Raw genomic sequence first — 12741 nt, 5'->3', positions numbered from 1 at the left:
TTAAAAGAGTGTAGCATCTCTTCTCTTTCTCTCTTGTTCCCCCTCTTGCCATGTAATATGGTTTGGCTCTGTGTCCCCACCCAAATCTCATCTCTAACTGCAATCCCCACGTGATGAGGGAGGGTCCTGGTGGGAGGTGATTGGATCATGGTGGCAGTTTCCCCCATGCTGTTCTTGTGATAGTGAGTGAGTTCTCACAAGATCTGATGGTTTTAGAAGAGGTGGTTTCCCCCGCTCTTTTCTCTTTCTTGCTGCCTTGTGTGGAAGCTACTTGCTTCTCCTTTGCCTTCCACCATGACTGTAACTTTCCTGAGACCTCTCCAGCCATGTGGAGCTGTGAGTTAACTAAATCCCTTTCTTTTATAAATTACCCAGTCTTGGATATTTCTTTGTAGCAGTGTGAGAACAAACTAATACGCTATGTGACACACTGACTCCCCTCTGCTTCCACCATGATTGCAAGCTTCCTGAGGCACTCCCAGAAGCAGATGCTGACACTATGCTTCCTGTGCAGCTTGCAGAACCATGAGCTAATTAAACCTCTTTTCTTTATAAATTACCCAGCCTCAGATACTTCTTTATGGTAACACAAAACAGACTAACACAATGTGCCTTCAACAAGCGGCTGTCACCTGCAAGTTTTAGCCGCCGTAGAAGAATCAAAAGAACCAGATGTAGTTTTTTTTCTTGCTCTGCGTTTACTATGCCCCCAGAAGATGACCCTTACTTACATTTTGATTGGGGTTCACTAGAAAGGAAGGAGACTAGAGCAAGGAAAGAAAAGGCAAAGGTGCTTTGGACTAAAGAAAGAGTAAGTGTCTCCAAGACTGAGAAAGGACCACAGATTTAAGAATGCTTCACCTCAAAGCTTGTGTGCAATATTTTGGATGGGAGAGGTACAAGGTGACTGACTGTGTTGTCTCAGGCTGAGATTGGTAGAAAGGACCACTGAGAGCAGGAATACAGGACATAGCAAATGACAAGGAGCAGGACTCAACAGCAGCAATGGTAGCAGAAAGAGTAATAAAATTAATACCAAAGATTTGTCTTCTGTTTTCTTCCAGGACTTGTCTTCCATTTTCTAATCATCACAAAAGCTTCTTAAATTATTGTGAGACCTCATGGAGAGAAGGGCTCCCCCAAACAGGACTGGGATTAAGTTTCCCACACTTTTCACCTGAGGTTAGGAGTTCTAGACCAGCCTGGCCAACATGGTGAAACCCCGTCTCTACTAAAAATACAAAAATTATCTGGGCGTGGTTGCACATGCCTGTAATCCCAGCTACTTGGGAGGCTGAGGCAGGAGAATTGCTTGAACTTGGGAGGCAGAGGTTGCAGTGAGCCGAGATTGCTCCACTGCACTCCAGCCTGGGTGACAGAGCAAGACTCTGTCTCCAAAAACAACAACAACAACAACAAAACAAACAAATGAGAAACCCCCCCAAAATTTCCACATCTTGTTAAATGGACTCAGTGGCATATTTAGTTTGATTTAGGAAACGGAGGGATATTTTTCACACCTCTGTGTTATGGAGCAGATTCTTTCCTATGCTCTGTGAGAACAAGATCCATGTGTCTTTGTCACTGTATTGACATCAACTGTGGAGTACCTGGTATATGAGATTTCAACAAATATTAAAATAAACAGGGCTAAGCACAGTGGCTCACGCCTATAGTTGCAGAGCTTTCGGAGGCTGAGTTAGGCAGATTGCTTGAGTCCACAGGTTCAAGACCAGCCTGGACAACAAGGCGAAACCCCATCTCTACAAAAAATGCAAAAGTTAGCTGGGTGTGGTGGCACATACCTTTAGTCCCAGCTACTTGGGAGGCTGAGGTGGGAGGACTTGTTGAGTTTGGCAGGTTGAGGCTACAGTGAGCCATGATTGTACCACTGCACTGCAGCCTGGGTGACAGAGCGAAACCCTGTCAAGAAAGAAGAAAGAAAGAAAGAAAAAGAAGGAAAGAAGGAAAGAAGGGAAGAAGGAAAGGAAGGGAGGGAGGGAGGGAAGGAGTGAGGGAGTGGAATGACTAATTGGAAATACAGTAAAATTTAAAAGACTCAGTTGAATGCAAATTTTGTTTCTCATACTGGGTGAAGCTTTGGTGTAAGACCTTCTCAGTCTGGGCGGTAAAGTATTTGACATTTTTATTCAGATGCTTCATGTGTTTTTGTGTGTGTAAGTCTTATGGTGTGTCCTAGAATGTTTAACAGCATCCTTGGCCTTTGCTCAGATTGTATAGGAAAAATCAGACATCGGAAAAGTAGAGTTGAATTTTGTATGTGAAATTGGTTTTCCACAAGTGATTTCTTTGAAACAGAAGTACTTGTTACATGGAACTATCTGGTTTTCTGAGTTCATCTATCACATAATCATATAAATGAGTTTGTGTGTATAGAATTTGCTTACACGTGGCAGTGATGTTTTAAAAAGCATCGGACTAAGACTTATAAGATCAAGGATTGAATTCTGGTTTTTCCACTTACTACTTTTGGGACACATGTAACTTTTGTGTCTCTCAATTTTCTTTTCTGTATTTGGGAAATAATTTTTAAAAAACACTTCACAGTTGTGAAAATCAAACTACATAAAAACAATGATCACTTATTTATTGACACACATTGATTATTTCTGTTACACACTGAATACCTTTTAAAACACATATGTCTCTGAGAGTGGTAACTCAAGATGAGATGAAAAAGGCGTATGAAGACAGTCTAAGGTCAAGGAGGCCAAACTAAATTTCTCCTTCTTGCTCATAGTTCAAATGCGAATACGGGTAAATACACGGAACCTATAATATTTTCCAAATAGCCATGCCTGGAAGACTCTTTCCATGTTTAAATTTGTCAGAGAACTTCAAAGGTTAAATAATTAGAGTCAGGGGAGTCAGATGGAATTAGTCTAGAAATGATGAATATAGTCCCAGAGGCAGACAGGTCTAGCCAGATGGAGGTGGTTTTTAACAGATGGGAAGGTACTGGTTGGTTTCTAGTACTGTCTGGCTGAGCAAGGACATTGGGTAATATGGAGGTCCCTGGTGTTATGGAATCATGACTCTGTCACGAAGGTGTGGGGTGATCCTAGGAAGATACTAACTTCTATGCCAAGCAGGTGTTGGCATTCTGATGTGTGAGAAGGCATAGTTCTATGTCACCAACCTTGGGGATGTTTTGTGTAGTCTTATGGGAAATTCAAATAATGACTTAATAATGAATGAACAACTGCCAAAGTATAGATTAGAGGTCACATTTATTTTTGTTTTACATATTGACTTATGGTCCTTGAAGTTTCAGGAGATATATACTCTCATATAGTGATATACTTCATCTCATATCTTTCTTCAAACTTGCAGTTCAGTAAGTTCTTTATTCTTACAAGTTAAAACCAAAATTGACAACATTCAAAACCTAATCCATAGCTTAAAAATAATGGTCTGAGAAATAGGAGTATTGTACAACTACTATGTCGTATCTAGAACTGTCCAGTAATGTAAGCATCTCTATTGAGATTGAAAAAAATAATTTGGAGGAATGGTTCATCATTGCAACCCACAGAGGTAAGGCCAGTCCATTTGAATTGCTGGAGAAAGCTTTAAAACTATTGGACTAGACCCTGCCCTGAAAAGATTCTGACTTAATAGATTTTGGATGAGACCCAAGAATTTTTATTCATTTTTTTCACTTAAAAATTCTCCCAGGTAATTTTAATACACATGTTTTTGGAGAAATGTTACAAGAGAAAATTTAGGTACTTACAAATGTTCCATTGAATTGTATTTGATGTTTCTTAAGTGGCCCAATGAAGCTTTAAAAGTTTTTAGACCAGTTGCTTTAGAACTTACATTTCCACACGGTGGTTTTATTTTTCTCATGTACCTGAGAAATCAACCATATTCATTTGTCAGAATATAAATCCATAAACCTCAAAGCAGGGAGCTTGCTTCTGTGCTTCATGTTTATGATTCTGTTTCACCTACAATGCCTCTGATGTGATTATAATCCCTTCATCAACAGGCAAAGGACTCTGCAGATTTTGAAGGTTGAATTTTACATTCCTATTTTGGGCATACTTTGTTCATGCCTATTATGGTGTAATAACCATCTGTCTGCTGCAGCAGATAAGTACTAGATGCCACCTGCACTTTCAGCCAAAATATAAAAATATAAAGAGTCTGGCAAAATGGAGCTTATAAATTCTGTCCTAATTCTCCCCCGAATGCCTGTTTGCGGTCATCCCATTCGCATAGCTGAATGATTATGATGCAGTGAAAACATTGTGGACTTTAGATATGCATTTGAATTTAAGCCTACTTTTCTCACTCATCCATTCAACAAATATCTACTGTCCACCACGTGCCAGAGGCTATTCTCGGGCACAGAGATAAAAAACATGAGACTGCATCTTCAGGTAACTCATAGGCTTACTTGCAGGAAACAGACAAGTAAACAATTGTTACCCAGAGTGTAAGGTGTCAAAAAAGAAGGGATCATAGGGCAGGAAGTCTGAAGAGGGAGACATAACATAAATTTGGTGTTGGGGGTGGCCCTGGTTCAGAGGGTGTTGGAACTTTTAGGTAGTTCCTGGGGAAGCATTGATCTTAAGTTTTAAAGAAATCTTAAGCTGTGGGAGAGGGAGCATGAGGGTAGTTTATCCAAAGAATGTGTGATGTGTTTGAGGAAAGGCAAGTAGCTTGGGATAACTGAAGGAAAGGGATGTGAGGAGAAAAGAGATAACGAGTGAGGCTGGAGCACTCAGGAAAAGCTGTGTAATTAGAACCTGTGGACTCTATTACAAAGGCAAAGGAGAGTCATTGACTAGGGCTGACATGATGGCATTGGCATTTTAGGTCACCTTGAAGAGGGACATTACTAAGCAGGCTGTGGAAGTAATTCAGACTGAGGAGGCAGTGGTACTGGTGATGCTAGTGAGGAAATGGATTTTAGAGTTATTTAAGAAGTTACTTTGATTGGACTTTATCTCTAATTTCATGCACGTGTAAAAAAGAGGCAGGGCCAGTCATGGTAGCTCATGCCTGTAATCCCAGCACTTTGGGAGGTTGAGGCGGGCAGATTGCTTGAGATCAGGAGTTTGAGACCAGCCTGGCCAACACTGTGAAACCTCATCTCTACTAAAAATACAAAAAATTAGCTGGGTGTGGTGGTGTACACCTATAGTCCCAGCTACTCATGAGACAGATGGGAGAATCACCTGAGCCCAGAAGTTGAGGCTTCAGTGAGCTGAGATGGTGCCACTGTACTCCAGACTGGGCAACCACAGTGAGACCCTATCTCAAACTAACTTACTAAATAAACAAATGGGAGAGGTAGTAATTTAGGGTGCCCCTCAGTTTTCTGGCTCAGGAAACAGGGTGAATAGCATTGTCCCTCACCACTTTAGGGAGCATAGGAAGAGGAACACTTTTGAGAGAGGGTGTTCTGATTCACTGCTTTTTTAGAGGCCATTTTTTCAAAGATTTACCTAAGCCACCAGATGGCATGGATTGAATTTTCCCTGTACTGTGTAGCTAAAGCAATGACATCAGCTCGCAGTCACCAAAGCAACATGTATTACTATTTTTCAGATTAGATGTGATGCAACAGCAACATAATATGTAAATATAATGTGTAGTAAATTGCATGCAACATAGTGCATAAAGAAGCTTTTTCTATGCCACTGCTGCCCAACCATTCTGGGTTTGCATATGACCTTAAGAAATTGGCCTGAAAAGGAAATTAGAAAGAGGAGAAGACTGGTTATTGGGCAGCATATAGATACATCTTTCAGCCTGGAAATCCTCCCAGCAATGTGGATGAATTCAAATTTAAATGTCTATGGAATTAAAGGTTGTCACATGTCCATTGACAGATCTGAACAGATACACAAGGGCCTGTCCAATTTCTGTTAATCTGAGAAGTGGTCTGTGAAGTCTCTATGGGGCTGAGCATCAGGATAGCCTGGAAAGTCTGGGATTTTGACCCTTAGTAGGGTCACAAGTGGGTGTAAGCCATACCAGGGTAAATAACTTTACATATATGATACCTGTGCCTTTATATTCATCAGTGACCCTATCCTAACTTTGCTTCTGGGAGCCAGATTGATTCCTCAGATTACAGGAGCCCATTTTTTTAGTGAAATCATTGAAGATATATCAGCTTAGGGAGAGACTCAAGGGGCAACTGAGAATATAATTGGTTGTCTGGGCTGGATATTTAGGGAGACTTTTCCGTGTCTATTGTGAACCTCATATTGGCTACTTTTGAGATCTCAAACTCATTTTTTTCTCAGTGTTTTAAGTAACAGACCATCGTCTACTCAAGCAATGTCATAAGGTCCTTTGAAGGGCCATTGTAGTTTCACCATTTTAAGTCCAAATACACTTAAGCTGAGAAGCACCAGTACTTGCATTTGTAACAGCATTTGTAGATTTTTAGGTTGTATAGGCAATAGGATGTTTTCATGTAACTGAAGTGTTTTTGCAAGTGGAGAAAATTAATTATGCAGAAATCAAACCCTTTCAAACACTTAATTACCTTGAAATGTTTGTAGAGTTTAAATACAACTTATGAAGCTTTTACTTATGCAGGTACTATGTTTTGTGGTGTATATAATCGGTCAAAAAAATAGAGTAGAATCTTCTAATCATTACGACCTAATAAGCAGTAAAAAGGTAAGACAAACACAGACATGAATATTCCCAATGAAACGATATGAAATGTTAAATGTGGGAGCCCACCACAGCTTGGCAAAGCTGTTGTAGACAGATTGCATCTCTAGATTCCTCCTCTCTGGGCAGGGCATCTCTGAAAGAAAGGCAGCAGCCCCAGTCGGGGTCTTATAGATAAAATTCCCATCTCCCTGAAAGAGAGCACGTGGGGGAAGGGGTGGCTGTGGACACAGCTTCAGCAGACTTAAATGTTCCTGCCTGCCATCTCTGAAGAGAGCATCAGATCTCCCAGCACAGCACTTGAACTCTGCTAAGGGATAGACTACCTCCTCAAGTGGGTCCCTTATCCCTGTGCCTCTTGGCAGGGAGACAAATTCCAGCAGGGGTCGACAGACACCTCAAGCAGGGGAGCTCAGGCTGGCATTTTGCAGCTGCCCTTCTGGGATGAAGCTCCCAGAGGAAAGAAGAGGCAGTGATCTTTGCTGTTCTGCAGCCTTCGCTGGTGATACCCAGGCAAACGGTGTCTGGAGTGGACCTGCAGCAAACTCCAGCAGACCTACAGCAGAGGAGCCTGACTGTTAGAAGGAAAAGTAACAAACAGGAATAGCATCAACGTCTACAGAAAGGACATCCACACAAAAACCCCATCTGAAGGTCACCAACATCAAAGACCAAAGACAGATAAATCCACAAAGATGAGGAAACAACAGCTCAAAAAGGCTGAAATTTCCAAAAACCAGAATGCCTCTTCCCCTCCAGAAAAATCACAACTCTTTGCCAGCAAGGGAACAAAAATGGATGGAGAATGAGTTTGACAAATTGTCAGAAGTAGGCTTCAGAAGGTAAGTAATAATAAACTCCTCTGAGCTAAAAGGAGCATGTTCTAACCCAATGCAAGGAAGATAAGAACCTTGAAAAAAGGTTGGAGGCATTTCTTACCGGAATAACCAGTTTAGAGAAGAACATAAATGACATGATAGAGCTGAAAAACATAGCACAAGAACTTCGTGAAGTATCAATAGCTGAATTGATCAAGTGGAAGAAAGAATATCAGAGATTGAAGATCAACTTAATGAAATAAAGCATGAAGACAAAATTAAAGAAAAAAGAATGAAAAGGAAGGAACGAAGCCTCCAAAAATTAAGGGGCTATGTGGAAAGACAAAACCTACATTTGATTGGTGTACCTGAAAGTGACAGGGAGAACTTTATTCTTAAAGACTGAGCTTTCTAGTCATCAATAGATAGAAGTGGTGTTATTACATTTTTACCCTGATATTATTTCAAAATTTAAAGAGATCTATTACAAATAGTAACAGTGAAAAAGAGCAAAACTAAAACAGTGCAAAAAGCCCAACATCATGTTTTTCCAGTTTCATTCTATCTTTATTCTCACATTCAAATGGACAAATGATATTGCAACCTTTTAGTTTAAGTTATCTTGAACTTTAACTAAATTTAAGCCGACAATCAGCAAAACACTTTAAAATACAGAGTTCACACTGTCTAAGAGTTCCCAGTGGATCTCTGTCCTCATTCAGGGCCTATGTGTACAGACTATTAATATTTAATTATATCCTGGCAGCTTTGCAGGTAATGTGAAGGCTACCATTTCCTTTTTTTTTTTTTTTTTTGATACACGGTCTCATTCTGTCCCCCAGACCAAAGTGCAGTGGTGCAATCATGGCTCACTGTAGCCATGACTTCTCGTGGTCAGGTGATCCTCCCACCTCAGCCTCCTGACTAGCTGGGACTACAGGCATGCCACCATGCCTGGATAATTTTTTTCCTCTTCATTTGTATATGCCTTTAATTCTTGTGTGTAATCAATAAATAAAAGATTAAATTGTGTTTAAGTGTACTTTTTAAAGTGGCTAAATCTGCATAGAGCCCAGGACTATTGGTCAGGCAGAAGGATTTGGGGGTCATTGAGGCCAGGAGAAGTTTTTATGACATTCTTTGGGTCCTTCTTGACTTAATGAAGTTTATTGCCAACAGGAAGAGGTAAGGGATTAAAGAGGAGTTGAACTGTGTGCCACCTCCTCTGGGTAAATAATGTTATTTCCTAGTGATATTTTTCATGGAAAAAATGATGTTGCTAAACAATTTGCTTACTTATTCTGTATTTAGCCTACTTTCATGAAGAAAGAGGCTGACATGAATCTACCTTTTTTGCATCTCTATTATAATAAGCATTTAGCTAGTATTATTGAGCTTCACTAAGTACCTGGAAGTGGTTTGCTCAGGTGGTGCCAAGAATATGGTGTTAAACAAAACAAAGTTTCTGCCCTTATGAAGATTACAGTTTCCTGAGGTTTTAGCCTATGTTCTTGTCGTTTATTTGCTTCTCTCCTTTTTTTCTTATTTTGTGAACATTGTTGAGATTTAGAAAGTAACAGGGAACATCAATCTCACTTCATTTTTCTTCCTTACTCTTGGGAGACTGCTGCCTGCAAAAACCACATTTCCTGCAGTATGTTTAAGGGGTAGAGCCCTATGTTTGGAGTAATGAGGTTGTCTAGTGCTGTCTGTAGCAAGTGGTAAATCTGTTTCATTCTGGATTTTAGTACTAGGAAGCCCATTTTTGCTACATGCATAAGCCGAGTTCTATGATCAGGACTTTACTAATGATGAAACTAATATCTTGATCTTTCTTTATCTGTCCTTATAAAATTTTTTGGCACTATTTTACAAATAATCTATAACTTGGGCAGGGAAAATGGATGCTATTTATTGGCCACCCCCACACACAAAAAAACACCAGCTTCTTGTGAATGCGTCAGCAATATTGAGAGAGAGCTCTAGGTGAGCAAAATGACTTTGACTACCATGTTTTTAGTTTGATGCTGCTCTTTCAAATTGGGTTTTTGAACTTTGCCACAATTCATCTTGTCCCATGTGGCTGCATTTTACAGCTAAGTGTCCATTTTTAACTGTTATAACCCAGGCAGGCAGCTTTACAATTAAGCTCTAGTCATATGAGATTTTTACACTGACAGTTCACTACAACTTAAGATGTTTTTTCCCAAAGCAAGGAGCTCTATAAAAAGATGTTATAGAGATACAGCAGTACTCATGAGACTTTGAGCAAATGATATATGAGTCTTACCCACTCTTATTCATAGTCTAGGACAGAAAACACAAAATAGTCTAAGAAAATGTGATGAGATTTATATTTGAAATTGCCTCTTTCATTAGAACTAAGATGTGTTGATGCTAGTGTTTTCTTGATCTTTATAGAACTTGTCAGTGGAAGAATTTAAAAAAGATTGTTTCATGAATGTTACATAGTTAACAGCAATTGTACTAATGCCATTGATTACAAAATGTATTCCAAATTCAAAAAGATAAAATAGGAAAAAACAACATAAATCTTAGAATTGGTGAAGTATATAGGTGATTTGAAGGTTATTGGAAGTGCTAAAATAACTAAGTTCTCAGTTGGGTCTCTAAGAAAATTTGCAGGATGATATAGTGCTAGTCCACTGAGAATGCTTCTACCTCTGATATCACACTTAGAGTTATGCTTAGAAGTAGGAAGCTACTGCCACCACTATACTTGCTTTTCATACTTAGAAAACTAGAAAATGAACACTGAAATTTTGTTCAAGGAAGATGCACAGTTCCAAACATTTTTGGTCAAGAAACACCAGCTAATAGTCATAGAAGATGACCTCTGCCTTCTGTTTATTTTTCCAGTCTCACAAGAGTTCATCTAATTGGTGGAACCTAATTTGCATCAAGAACCCTTGCTTCAAGGGAGTCTGGTAGATTGTGGTTGCAGCTTCTAACCTTTTTAATTAGAAGTATAGAATGGGGATTGAGTGAGAGAATCCTCAGTATTTAGTACCTTAAGCAAAAGTGAAAGTCTTAGGAGGTGCTGAACAAGCGAGTCTTAGAGTGCAGGTTGTCACAAGTTGACCTTGAACAATCTAGGTGCACATATGGGGCCCCAAGGGTGCCTCAGTAGGTCCAGGTCAGGTGCTCAGCCTTAAGAAGTGGGTGCAGCCGGGGAGGGGGGCAGACTAAAGGGAAAAGATTGCCTCATGGGTGGTGTTATCCATCTCAAGAGTATGAAAGCAGACAAGATTTTATGAGTAATACGTTCTTTTAGCAGATCAGTAAGTTACTGATACCAACTTCCTATGATAGTCACCTAAGTTTGTTCTTAAGATGTCCCATCTTAAGTTTAAGTGAATATCGTAGGAAAATAAATCCCATCAGTTCACTTTGAACTCAAAACTCAACAAGATGAAAATAAACAGTTTAAAACTTTTGCCCATTTTGTAACAGAATTGTTTATTTTCATCTCGTTGAGTTTTAAGTTCACTGTTGAACATATTTGATAAACTTGATTTCATTTTTTTTTGCCATTTGTAGTTGGTATTAAAAATTAGAATTTCAATTGCTCGTTGCTGGTATGTGTGAAAGGCAAGATTGCATACTTAGAATAAATCTCACTTGTTTCTGGTGTATAGTTTTTTAAAAAAATACATTGTTGGATTCAATTAGCTAACATTTTATTGAGGATTTTTAATCCATGTTCATAAGATCTATTAGTCTGTTGTTCTGTGATAGCTTTATCTTGTTATGATATTAAAGTAATGCTGACCTTATAGAATGAGTTAGAAAGTGTTCCCTCTGCTTCTCATTTCTAGAAGAGAGTGTGGATAATTGTATAGTTTCTTTCTTAACTGCTTAGTACAATTAACCAATAAACTAATCTGGGCAGACACTTTCTTTCTATGGAAGGTTACTAATTATTAGTTCAATTTATTTAATAGATTTGATCAATTTAGATTATTTATTTCTCCTAGTGTGGTGGTTTGTGTCTTTCAAAGAACTAGTACATTTCATCTAAATTATCAAATTTGTGGATATTTCTTTATGACCCTTCTTAATGTCCATGGACACAGTAGTGACAATACTTCTTCAATTTCTGATATTTGCAATTTGTGTCTTCTCTCTGTTTTTCTTGATTAGCCTACCTAGTGGTTTATTGATTTTATTGAAATTTGCAAAGAACTGGCTTTTTGATTTATTAATTTTTTTACTTGTTTTCTTGTCTTCAATTTTATTATTCCTGTTTTAATTTTTAGTATTTCTTTTTTCTGTTTTAGGCTGAAATTGCTCTACCTTCTTTAGTTTTGCAAAATGAAAACTTAGATGATTGATTTTAGATTTTTCTTCTTTTTCTAATATATACACTTAGTGCATACATGTTTCACTACATTCCATAAATTTTGACAAATTTTACTTTCAATTAGACAAAAATATTTTAAATTTCTCTTGAGTCTTATTTTTTGACTCATTATTATTGAGATGTGTCTTGCTTAATCTCCAAATATCTGGGGATTTCCCAACTATTCTGCTGTTCTTGATATTTAGTTTAATTCTGCTGTGACCAAAGAACACACTTTTGTAGAACTTATTTCTTAAAAAATTTTAAGATGTGCTTTACAGCCAAGAATCTGTTCTATCTTGCTGAATTTTCCATGTGAAGTTGAAAAGAATATGTATTCTGCTGTTGCTAGGCAGAATAGTCTATAAATGTCTGTTAGATGAAGTTGACTGATAGTACTGTCCAAGCCAACTACATTTGTACTGATTTTCTGCCAGTTTGTTCTATCAATTACTGAAAGACAGCTGTTAGATTCTCTAAATATAATAGTGGACTTGTCTATTTCTCCCAGTTCTATCAGTTTTTGCCTTACATATTTCAATGTTTCATTGTTAGGTATAAGATATCTCATTATGTTGTCCAGGTTGGTCTTAAACTCCTGGCCTCAAGTGATCCTTCTGCCTTGGCCTTCCAAAATGCTGGGATTACAGGTTTGAGCCACTATGGCCAGCCTCCAGCTTTCTTTTGAATCGTGTCAGTACGCATTTCTTTCTCTATCCCTCTACTCTTAGCCTATCTGAGTCTTTATATTTAAGGTGGGTTTCTTATAGACAACAGTTATTTGGGTCTTATTAAAAAAATCATTTTGACAATCTCCTTTAATTGGTGTATTAGACTAATCCTATTAAAAGTAACTTTGACATAGTTGGACTAATACCCACCTTGTTTGTAACT

The 12741-nt window shown here is 38.5% G+C and overlaps 1 protein-coding gene across 1 annotated transcript in view; it reads left to right on the top strand.

Moving 5' to 3' along the window:
• Positions 1-12741, top strand: part of LOC134736564 (myosin heavy chain IB-like) — a 422536-nt gene that overhangs the window by 260170 nt on the left and 149625 nt on the right. The window lies entirely within an intron of this gene.

This window comes from Symphalangus syndactylus, chromosome 5 (assembly GCF_028878055.3).
Source record: "Symphalangus syndactylus isolate Jambi chromosome 5, NHGRI_mSymSyn1-v2.1_pri, whole genome shotgun sequence".
In the NCBI taxonomy this organism is placed as follows: Eukaryota; Metazoa; Chordata; class Mammalia; order Primates; family Hylobatidae; genus Symphalangus; species Symphalangus syndactylus.
The sequence above is the reverse complement of the archived record's forward strand: the minus strand, read 5'-3'. Positions and strand labels throughout refer to the sequence as shown.